This window comes from Symphodus melops, assembly GCF_947650265.1.
Source record: "Symphodus melops genome assembly, chromosome: 13".
In the NCBI taxonomy this organism is placed as follows: Eukaryota; Metazoa; Chordata; class Actinopteri; order Labriformes; family Labridae; genus Symphodus; species Symphodus melops.
Genome location: NC_136703.1, coordinates 258,897 through 271,576, shown reverse-complemented (window position 1 = coordinate 271,576; position 12,680 = coordinate 258,897). Strand labels below are relative to the sequence as shown.

General features: G+C 43.2%; 1 protein-coding gene across 1 annotated transcript in view; it reads right to left on the bottom strand.

Moving 5' to 3' along the window:
• The window catches only part of LOC306834211 (tumor necrosis factor receptor superfamily member 14-like), a gene marked incomplete at its 3' end in the record, with an annotated part of 44,021 nt that extends 32,247 nt beyond the window's left edge, over nt 1–11,774 (bottom strand). The window contains exons 1-2 of the mRNA XM_079360048.1: nt 11,465–11,774; nt 11,022–11,075 (exon numbers count right to left, since the gene is read on the bottom strand). The remainder of the gene's footprint in view (nt 1–11,021; nt 11,076–11,464) is intronic.
• Nucleotides 11,775–12,680: the final 906 nt, after the last annotated feature.

Here is a 12,680-nt window from a genome sequence, read left to right as displayed (position 1 = left end):
TACCACACACCCTCACACCCTGCTGGCATGTGAGAGAGTTATATAAAACACTTCTTGTCAAAAGTGACAGGTCTATTGTTCCTATTGTTATGTGTGAGCCAATGAGATTGCAGGATTGTGTCCCTCCCTTTTTCTTGATGATCCAATGAGATTTTTGTTGGTTCTCCACCCCTTTTCTTGATCCAATGAGATTGTCAGGATGTGTGGCTAAGCTTCGCCTTCCCTGTAAACCAATGAGAGATCAGAAGAGTGTGTCTGCGCAGGGTGTGTGAATGACCCAGAAGCAGAATTGAGATATCAGGAATTTGAGTGATCAAAAAAATAATAATAATTTGTGTAAACATGATAAAAAGTAACGAAGATGAACAAGAAGATTGTTTTGTGGAAGCTGTGTTCAACAAAAAGAGAGAGTTGATGTTTCTCTGACGTTTTTTAAAGATTGTTTATCATTTCCAGAAACAAAAGCTGAAGAAACGTGTAATGCATCTATACCGCATCCGAGGAAAATGTGTATTGAATAGACCAGACCTGGGAGAAATCTGAAGACAATAGACGTTATACGGTTCGATCGGTTCCATCCCCCCTCCCCCCCATCATCACCGGAGACCAGGTTAGAAAGGAGCTGAAGAGACTCCGTCCCAGGAAAGCAGCAGGCCCGGACAAGGTGTGTCCCAGGATGCTAAAGGCCTGCTCTGCTGAGCTGGGGGAGCCACTTCAGCATATCTTCAACATGAGCCTGCGGCTCGGGAAGGTTCCTGTGCTCTGGAAGACCTCGTGCCTCACCCCGGTCCCCAAGAAGAAAAACCCCAGTGAGCCAGGCGACTTCAGACCAATCGCTCTGACATCCCACGTTATGAAGACCTTCGAACGGCTGCTGCTCCAACACCTCAGACCCCAGGTCCAACACGCACAGGATCCCCTGCAGTTTGCATACCAGGCAAAGGTGGGCGTGGACGATGCCATCCTCTATCTTCTACACAGGGCTTACTCTCATCTGGACAAAGGGAGCAGCGTGATGAGAATCATGTTCTTTGATTTCTCAAGCGCTTTCGACACCATCCGTCCCCTCCTACTGAGAGACAAGCTGACCGAGATGAGGGTGGACTCGTACCTGGTGAGGTGGATCACGGACTACCTCACAGAGAGACCACAGTACGTCAGACTGAAGGACTGCACATCTGACACTGTGGTCAGCAGCACCGGTGCACCACAGGGGAGCGTGCTCTCCCCCGTCCTGTTCACCCTGTACACCTCTGACTTCCAGTATAACTCTGAGCTCTGCCACATGCAGAAATACTCGGACGACACTGCGATAGTTGCTTGTGTCAGGGATGGACAGGAGGAGGAGTACAGGAGCCTGATCGAGGACTTTGTGACGTGGTGCAGTGACAACCATCTGCAGCTAAACACCTCCAAGACCAAGGAGATGGTGGTGGACTTCCGAAGGAAGAAACCACATCTAGAACCTGTTTCCATCGGCGGGGTCGACGTGGAGGTGGTCAGGACCTACGGGTACCTGGGGCTGCAGCTGGATGACAAGCTGGACTGGTCGCCTAACATGGACACTACCTGCAGGAAGGGACAGAGCCGTCTGTACTTCCTGAGAAGGCTGGGGTCCTTCAACATCTGCAAAAAGCTGCTGCAGATGTTCTACCAGTCTGTGGTGTCCAGCGTCCTCTTCTACGCCGTGGTGTGCTGGGGAGGAAGCTGCAAGAAGAGGGACGCAGCGCGCCTGGACAGACTGGTGAGGAGGGCCGGCTCTGTGGTGGGTACAGAGCTGGACTCACTGGTGACAGTGGTAGAGAGGAGGGCTCTGGACAAAATGCTCTCCATCATGGACAACACACACCACCCTCTGCACAGCACCTTCACCGGGCAGAGGAGCATGTTCAGCGAAAGACTGCTCTCACAGTCGTGCTCCACGGACACACTCAAGAACTCTTTTGTCCCCCTATAGGCCATAAGACTGTATAACACTTCACTGTCACGGCAGGGAAGAAGCGCACGGTGATCCCTGGACTCTTTTTTCACTTTTTTCTCACTCCTCACCTGCACTGCTGACCTCAGAGTCAGCCTCCAGTTGGACACTGTAATGCATATTGATAGTCACTTTACTGAGCACTGGTCACTTTAATGATAATCATGTCTGGTTTCATCCCACTGTTGTGTTATGCTACATCTGTAATGGTTGACATGATCACCCTAACTAGGTCAAGTTTCACTCTATTGTCTTCAACACTTAATGCTAATCTGCTCCTCAATAGTTGGGTACTTAATGATGATAATCACCCTAAGCACTCCTGGTTTCACCATATTGTCTAGGACACTTAATGCAGATCACTGCTCCTTTAAGTTGGTGAGCCAATTTACATTCCTGCATTGACTGTTTAACGACTGTACTCACACCTCTGGCACTACCTCAAACACCTCTGTACATGCACATGTAACTAGTTTCTAGAAGGTCAGCACTTTGTTTCTAAGGCTCTTTAACTGTTTTACAGGTCTCTTTTAACCAGCACACATGTTTTTCTCTCCTCACAGGTTATGTACATTATGCTATATTAGTTTTAAGTCTAATGCTAATGCTAACTGCACAGGTTTAACATATAATTATGTTTATTCTTAGTCACATAGGGGCTGCTATATCTTGTTTGGGGGATTTTGTATACAGAGGGGAGGGGGGACAGCGGGTGTGTATTGTAACTAATGTCTTGTGTCCTGCCTGTCTGTATACTGCTACTGGATGCCTTGAATTTCCCTCGGGATCAATAAAGTATCTATCTATCTATCTATCTATCTATCTATCTATCTATCTATCTTCCTATCTATCTATCTATCTATCTATCTATCTATCTATCGTTTACTTTTTTACCGGTCTCATCCTGCACAGCTCTGTGTAATCTATCTACTCCTCCAAAACTCCCCGGATGAGAGGGGTTGTAATACACTTTTTTCATGACACGATTGTCTGACATGTTTACCTTACAGTCTCTCCAAAGTTTATGAAAAAAACAACAAACACATTCAGCATTTTATGTTTTTTATTTATCCATATCACACAATCATTTAGCATTTTATGGGTTTTTTTATTTTTCCGCAACACACAATTTTTCATTTTAGCTACAATAATAAAAGGTAAAAAAGTACAATCTGTGAAAAATCTACATATTTAAGTACTAAAAACAAAAACAATTCATGTTTAATTATAATAATAATAAAAGGTAAAAACTATCATTCAGATTGAATGGTAAGCAGAGTTTTCCTCAGTCTCAAAGGTGTCTTCCACAATTTTAACATTATCATAATTAAAAACAGCTGGTTTTGACAACTGTAATTAACACAGAGACAAATCGATCAACAATCATGCATTCTTGAACACAGGTCAACATTCTTTGAGGAAGATTCCCCATGTTACTTTTTTTTTTTTACTTTTTTTTTAACTTGTTTTCAATAATAATAATAATAACATTTTTAAGTCATGAGCCTACAACCTGCAGAGGATTAGAATTCTGTAACTACATCGTAGAATGCTGGTAGTTTGTTTTCCCATACCCTGAAAGCATCCTTCAACATAGCCTGTTTGGCTCCGTCGTCTCCAACTAGAATGTCAAGCACAGTTTCAATCTTCCTAGAGATTCCTAAAAATCTCATCGGGTTCTTGCGACATGCTGGATGAAGAGGACTACTAGCCCTTCCTCTCAGTGAAGTTCTACGGTTAGCCTTAACCGCAGGGATGTCAGGTCTTCGCTTCGGGGAAGGTGTCCTTTCAGGGTCCGTGTCAGGCGGTGATGGTGGTGGCGTTGTTGGTGATGGTGGTGGTGGTGATGCTGGTGATAGGGGTGGTGGTGATGACGGCAATGGCGTCGGTGAAATCGGGGTTGAAGAACAGGTCGTTGAATGTGTCAAGTCCATGGTCTCGAAGTAGGCAGTAGCAAAAAAAAAGTGGTTTGCAGAAACTAATTCTTGTGTCTTTTTAAACAGTCTAGACGGTGAGCAAGGAGGAGGAGTAAAACTCATGATTGGTTGCTGTAGAAATGAGGGGCGTGTCTTTGGTTGACAAAAACATCTTCTCTATCATTATATCGCTGGAGGTCCGACTGATGCCATATAGCTGCTTCAGATAGCGGTCTTCCGCTTCCATAACTTTCAACCATTCGTCAACTGGAATATGTAATACCTGTTGAAATATTCCGCATTCGGTGCTAAAGTACTCGAGGCTAAAATACGCGACGGTTCTCTCTGCTTTTTCAACCATGTGATGGCTTGCCCTAAAAAACCATTTACCGGAGACTGAACATTTGGACTCCCACACCATGCTGGATACAATTCTTGATACATTTCCCCTATTTTGAGCAGTCTCTGCCCTCACTGTCGAAGATCCAAACACGCACAGTATAGACCAGTCTGTGGATGTAAGAGCTGTCTTGAACTCTACTGAGGGGCTGTAGTTTTCTGATTCTCGAAGCTGATAAAAACAGGCCTCATTTGTGCTGTAGTCTAACAATGTCCAATTTTTATTGAGAAGCGTTGGCGGAGGATTCTGGATGCAGTACAGATGCATTACACGCTTCTTAGGTTTTTCCCATGTCTCCTGAAAACATGTTACAGGCGTCTCTGCCAATATTCTGTCATCTCTTTTTGTTGAACACAGCTTCCACAAAACAATCTTCTTGTTCATCTTCGTTACTTTTTATCATGTTTACACAAATTATTATTATTTTTTTGATCACTCAAATTCCTGATGTCTCAATTCTGCTTCTGGGTCATTCACACACCCCGCGCAGACACACTCTTCTGATCTCTCATTGGTTTACAGGGAAGGCGAAGCTTAGCCACACATCCTGACAATCTCATTGGATCAAGAAAAGGGGTGGAGAACCAACAAAAATCTGACAATCTCATTGGATCATGAAGAAAAAGGGAGCGACACAAATCCAGCTATCTCATTGGATCATGGGGAAAAGGGGAGGGACACAATCCTGCAATCTCATTGGCTCATACATAACAATAGGAACAATAGACCTGTCACTTTTGACAAGAAGTGTTTTATATAACTCTCTCATGTGCAATACTCTACATTTCAGACTGGAATGTTTTTTTAAATTTACCCCACACTGTGCAATACTTATATTTCTACTATAGTCGACCTCATACTGTGCTATATTTATATTTCTGCTCCGGTTTACATTTCATACTGTGCAATATTTATATTTTATGTTGTTGAGCTTTGCAGCTTCACCAGCGATGAACTCGGAGGATTGAGGACAGAGACGGAACTTTTTCGCTCGCATGACGTGGCTTCTCACGTGACACTGTGCAACTGCGAAGGTTCTAGTCCAAGTCTAGATCAGTAACAAGAAAACGTGATCACATAGTATGTGTACATATCACCCTTACACCATACATGGGGCTTACAGCATATCTCATATGTAAAGCAAACTACATCACTGCACCTCAGTTAATAATAACAGAAATACATAAAATGACAACTGAGTACACAAAACAAAAGCTCATCTCAACATATATCCTGCTATAGTTACATTTCATACAGTGCAAATATTTAGATTTTACACCCTGCTATAGTTTACAGTTCGTACTGTGCAATAACCAACCTGATGTTATATCCACTCAGGTAACTGTAAATGAGTCCTCCCACACATGATCCCACTTTACCTTAACGAGAGTCACTTTTATATTCTTCTGATGCACGCACAAACTAATCTGTTCATGTTATTGAGCGTCCATGTAAACAGTGAAATGGGAATGCCCAACCGGAATGATTTCAATCAGATTGAAGAAATTCTGCACATGTAACTGCAGCCAGTGACAGAGTTAGATTATGATGGTACGGACACTTATCAGAACAGACTGCTGGGCTCATATTAAAACTCGTTTTACTCAGTTTACTCAGGTGAGAAAGTGGAACTCAACTCGGAGTTGATCGGACGGCAGGGCGAAACATTTGAATTTCCCTCGGGATCAATAAAGTATCTATCTATCACCATGTGTAGTTATAGTGACCTTGGCAAAATTAGTCCGGCTCACTGGAAGTCTAAACGGAACAAACCCGGCCCGACCCAATATGAGTTTGACACCCCAGACATGAAGGAAAACGGACAACGACGACTTACCGACCACTCGAGTGACCTGTCTCCCACGACACCAGCTGCGCCAAGCCGGACCTTCCAAGCACACCTGCATTTAATGGTGCTATGGCACCGCCCGCTCTCTGGCACAGTGCACTTGTTACGGGTACAGGCAGAAAACAGGAAGGACAACCCATATACAGACAACCAAAACTATTTATGAAACAAAAGGCAAAACAAAAACTTACATAAATAATAAATTCAAACCTTCCACACAAAAAAAAAAACACAAGGAGCAAAACAAGGTCATCCCATGAGCAGGGAAAACAGTGAAACATCCAACATCTCACACTGACAAAAGACAACTAGACAATTCCTGCAAAAATTGTGAGGGTGGTTGCCGTGTGTGCGTGAGTGTCTGTGTGTGTGTGTGTGTGTGTGTGTGTGTGTGTGTGTGTGTGGGACAGCAGTAAGAATGTAGCCATCTAACAGCTAAGACAGAACTCTGTCCCAAAAACTGAAGTTTTTTGGCAGTTACACTCTAAGATTTGAATTTTTGCCATCTGCTTTAAAAGGGGGAAATTTTGGCCAAATTTTTGTCACTTAAACTCAATTTGTGTCCACACCGTGTGCCCGAGGTTTCCACAAAGTAAGAACACCCATGTCATGACCGAGTCGCTCATTTTGATACCTTTTTTTGTGTGTGGTGCAAACGCTGTGGGAGGAGTACGTGCCAAAAACCGGATATAGGAATAATAATAAGAATGTTTACAATAGCAGTAGTGTGCTTTGCCTTTCAGGTAACCCCCCTAATGAACCGACAAGAGACTAAATAGGCAGGTTAATCAAACACAGGTGAGACTAATAAAACAGGTGAGGACAATCAGGGTCATCAGACAGGAGGGAAACAAAAGGAACAAAGTGTAGGGGCCTTTTTCAAACCGACCCCTCCACACTCCCCCTCCGTCACACTCGCAGCTGAATGAAGTCCCCTCCATCCAGGTGGAGGGTAGAAATACAGCAGCAGGCTTTGGGACAAACTTCACTCTCTCAGGTGGAAACAGGAAGTGTGTGTTACCATGGTTACTCAGCGGCATCCTGGGGGAACGGCTTATTATTAATGTACGTAATACATTCTGTAAAAGTCTTTATGTAGATTATTTTTCTCTAGTAAATTTATATTAGCGTAGATTTATAGCAAAACGATCAGATGGAGACCACATTCTTTGTAGTAATTAATAATGTAATGTTTAGTTAATTTATTATAATATCAAAGAAAAGGTTTTCTTCAATGAAAGCAGACAAGGAGACTATAAATGAACATCACAGCTGCAAGACGTTTATTTTTTGTAGTAGTCTAAATTAAGTTTTACAAAGAAATCAAAAGTAAAACAATGATAAATAAATAAGAGTGAGATGTTGTCTGTAACATAATTTTATATTCTTTAGTTTTTGCAACAGTCCCTTTAAATATAAAACACAATCAAATAAACATCAACAGAAAAGAAGAGGAGGTTTTTATTTGAACCTTTAAAACAATAAACAGGTGAAGTTGTTCACGTCTGTATGATCATATTAAATGTCCATCTTAGTTGGAGCAGTGTTTTAGTTTGTTCAAACACGAACACACTGAACTGACTTTAGTACAGGTCACTCCTTCAGTGACTAGCGGACGCAATAGGCGTTACACGTGATCATCGAGTGGGCCTCGGTGCAGACTCGCTGGAGGAGGGTTTAATGGCCCACTATCACTCCCCGTTAAGTGGTTTGAGATGGACTTAATATGGCGGACCCTCCGCGTGGACGCGCAAACGGAGGGGTCGTGGGGCTAGGGTGAAGTGGACGGTTTGAAAAAGACCCTACAAGACCAGAAAACTGAGGACAAGTACAAAGTAAAACCTGACACTGAAAACTAAAACCAGATATTACAAAATAAAACAGGAAACACTTAAAACAAGACTAAGAAACACCAAACTAAGAACCTGAAAACACAAGTAACAGGAAACAAGCTTACAGACAGCATAGAAGGACACAAGGATACACACTCAGGACTAAAGTAAACACAAGACTAGGAAACATGAAAACAGCAGAGGCAACACTAGAGAACTCAAAACACTGAAATACAACATAAACCAAACCATGACAGTAAGACCATAGCAGGGAGTGGAAGAACACACCACTACACATACAGTACAAGACAAACCACTGAACAAATACACCATAAACAATAAACCTCATGAGGATATCATGGTTTATTGTGTCAGAGGCAGCTGTAAGGTGTGAAAGCATGAGGATGACTCTTCAAAGATTCTGTGCTGTGGAGGCTCAAACTGTTCTTTCATCTCCTCATGTTAACAGGTCTGAAGGTCATAAAAACCTCATGAAGCTGATTCATCAAACACAAACAGTCAGGTTTGTTCATCATCTATGATGCATTCAAGGAGGTCAGGAAATCTCAAAACTGATCGTCTTTGAGACTCTAAAACCAGTGACGGTCAAACTGGGAACCAATGAGACCAGTTGATGAATGGTTTAAGGTTGTTCCTCATGTATCTGAAGCCTCTTCTCTCTGATTGGTTCTCAGTTGAACATGAACCTGATTCATCATTTATCTAAAGACGCTCTGGATCAAAGTCCAGACTTTATTCTGCACCTTGTCCTGTCCCAGTCACTCACTGGTTTCATGTTTCTGCAGGACCAATCTATATGAACTGGTTCTATGTTAAACCTGGACTCTGTGCTCGGAGGTCTGGATTCAGGTTTCACAGTGATCCATGACTACATTGTTTAAAGATGTGGAAACACTCCCTGAGTGCGTCAGGCTGCAGAATAAAGTTGTACCATAAACAGACAGACGTACTGGTTTTGTTTACACTGAAAATATTTAAAGTGAGCAGCTGATCTGATCTGCAGTCATCCGCATATTGTAGCTCAATGATTTCTTGGGCTGTAGATGTTTTTCACTGCATCATGGAAGTTGTGCATATCGTTCTGATCGGCATAAGATTGTATTTAATTTGCCTTTGATATCCACCACTCGTTCTTCAGGGATCACAGTTTAGACTGCTCCTGGATGTTTTCCATCTCTGGAGTAGAGTGGATGTGTGGTTATTGAGTAAAGCCGTGTGTGCTTCATGCTTTTGTTTGAGCATGGAGGTGATCATGCCTGTATGCCAGACAGAGAGGTTAATAAACCCCTCCCCCAATGTGAGTCAGAGTGAAAGTGAAACAAACATGAGTGCATTGTTTATAGATAAGGAAACACTCCCTGAATGCTTCAGGCTGCAGACTGACTGGTTTTGTTTAAACTGAAAATATTGAAAGCAGCTGATCTGATCTGAGATCTCAGGTTACACAAGAACAGCTGCTGAATGTCAACCAAAGATAACCTGAAGGACTCTCGCTCTCTCTCTCGCCCTCTCTCTTGCCCTCTCTCTCTCTCGACCTCTCTCTCTCTCTCACTCACCCTCTGTCTGTCTCTCGCCCTCTCTCTCTCTCTCGCCCTCTCTCACTCACCCTCTCTCTCTCTCGCCCTCTCTCCCTCTCACTCGCCCTCTCGCTCTCTCTCTCTCTCTCACTCGCCCTCTCTCTCTCACTCACCCTCTCTCTCTCTCTGTCTCTCTCTCACTCGCCCTCTCTCTCTCTCTCTCTGTCTGTCTCTCTCTCACTCACCCTCTCTCTCTCTCTCTCGCCTTCTCTCTCTGTCTCTCTCTCTCCCTCTCTCTCTCTCTCTGTCTCTCTCTCACTCACCCTCTCTCTCTCTCTCTCGCCTTCTCTCTCTCGCCCTCTCTCTCTTATCTGGTGGCAGAACTTGTTTCCTGAGTCCTCTCCACAGCTCGCTGATATAAATAAAGTTTGTCATGTGAGGAATAAAAGTTGTTCACATGTTCTGTTTGAAGCTGCACAATAATCGTTTGATGTTTCACTTTTTTACAGACACAAATATTAGTGAACTGATTCAGAGTCTCTGATTGGTTCATTTAGTTTATTTATCTGCAGAAGATGAGATGAGAAGTTATTAAAGCTTGATGTTAAAGTTCAGACACTTTCTCTACATTTCTCTGTTTGCAGCTCGTCTCTTCATTCTTCTGAACTTCAAACTAAAAAAGGTTTTCAGCTGTTTTTCTGAGATTCTGCTTCAAAGATCTCATCATGTGTTGTTTAATATTTAACTGTGTCAATAATCCCAGTGTGTGTCCTTCCTGCAGGAACGTCCTCCACAGACACCGAGTGCTCCACCTGCTCTGATGGAACATTTTCAGACGGGACGTTTACATCTTGTCAGAATCACACACAGTGAGTGAAGCTTCACATCACACATGGACACACCTGAGTTCATGATCCTCCACATGTTCCTGTAATAACTGTCCCTCTGTCATTACAGATGTGAATCAGAGGGTCTCCAGCTGCTGAGAGCAGGAACTAAGACAGAGGACGCTCAGTGTGGACTGACATCATCAGACAGGACTGGACTGATAGTCGGAGCTGTTGTTGTTGTTGTTGTTGTTGTTGTTGTTGTTGTTGTTGTTGTTGTTGGTGTTGTTGTTGTGTTGTTGTTGTTGGTGTTGTGTTGTTGTTGTTGTGTTGTTGTTGTTGTTGTTGTGTTGTTGTTGTTGTTGTGTTGTTGTTGGTGTTGTTGTTGTTGGTGTTGTTGTGATTTCAGTATTTGTACTTGGAATGATTTGTTTCAGATGGTGGATAAAACGATATCTACACTCAGGTTAGGTTTCCACTGTGACAATGAAACATGATCATGTTTATTTTATAGATATTATGGTCTGTCTCATCAGTCATTTGATTTTTATTTCTAACATTTTATTCCAGGAAACAGAAGAAGAGCAGCAAACCTCTTGGTCTGTTTTAAACTGTCTTTACTCTCAGTCTGTTTTATGTTCAATGATTTAATGAAGTGTCATTTATTCATGTTTAACTTACAGGAAGGTGTGAAGTCGACCCTGCAGAGTCTGAAGTCAGAAGATCCTGAAGATCCTGAAGAGGAGAAGAAAAGAGTGTCAGGTGAGAGAGCAGATGTTTGGTGAGATGTTCACTGACTGACTGAGATCAACTCTGTCCTGTTTTTACAGCTTTACTAAATGTTTGCTTTAAACTAAATCTCTTTTCTCCTCAGGTTCAGACGGGTTTGTGCAGCAGAGGGAGCTGCTGATCCAGAGTCAGCCAACGTTTTCATAACTGGAGAATTTTTCACATCAAGTCTGAATAAAAATAAATCAAACCTGTTGTTTTTCTCCTGAAGGTTTTATAAAGTTAGGGTTAAAGATTTGTGGACGGATTAAAAGTCCACTAAAGGACTAAAATACAGTTCAGATCAGATGTTTCAGAGTAAACTCTATTAGTTACTGTGTTAGTGTAATACTCACACAGGTCACTAGAGGGCGCACTGAGCTGCAGGAAACATTATAGACCATGGAGACAAACATCGTCCCTCTCTGCACACAGGTGTGTTTGTTGTCCTCAGAGCTCAGGTATGTCCTCCAGTATGAGGGACAGGACTGTTGTTGAGTCTGTGACAGGAAGTTGAATGTTTAAAGTCATGTGTGACACATGTTAAAGTGTACATGCTAGGCTAGCATACCTGTGGCTAATGCTTAAGCTAACATTAAGGCGCACATGGGGGGGACTGCTGCCCCCTACTGGATGTAAAAAACACTCACCATCAGACACAGTTGGTTCTCTACATCAGTCTAGAAGAACTTTGGACCTTCAGTCCTGGACCGGACTCTGTGACACCGACTGAAGGAACAGAAGCGCTGCAGAGTCTCCTACAGGAGCGGTCTGTGACGGTTCTGATCCAGCTGTGGTCTTCCTCAGTCCCTGCCGCACCCTGAGCGCTCTCAGAGGGTCGGTGGTACCATCATGACAGCGGCGTCCGGAGAATGGTACCGGAATAAGGGATCTGTACTGTCCTACAGTTTTGGTACCCTTCTGATGGGGTAGGTACCGATGTGATCCCAAAGGGTCCCTTTACTTTACTGAGTCTTCTTCTTCTTCTCTTCCTCCTCCTCCTCCTCCTCTTCTTCTTCTTCTTCTCCTCCTCCTCCTCCTCCTCCCTCTTCTTCTTCTTCTGCTTCTTCTTCTTCTGCTTCGGTTCTGATCCCTCAGAAACACAAAATAAAGAAATGCATCGCACGTTTCATCCTTCACCAACAACAGCGAGCAGAACTGGCACAAAGATCGTTACGTGGTCAAACTAAAGAAATGCATCAGACGCCGGCGTGATGACATCCTGCTGTCACGTGTCATCACTCTGTGTCTCACTCTGCTGTGCGGTCGTGGAGACGGGACGACCAGGTCAGAACAGTTTTACATCTGGTTTTTGTCTGGTTGAGGTTAAAGTGGTCGTTTGAAGGAGAATGCTGAAAAAGTTTCCCTCGTGTCAGCGGCGTATTTTATGCTCCATAAAACACGCCGCTGACACGGGGGAAACTTCTGGTCGGAATATTTCCGCATCAGGAAGTGAGAACTTATAATAACTATATAACTTATAATAACTATATAACTTATATAATCGTCGTCACAGCGTCCTGTGAACGTGCAGTTTCAGTCTGAGAAAGTCATTTTCTCCGACAGTGGTTT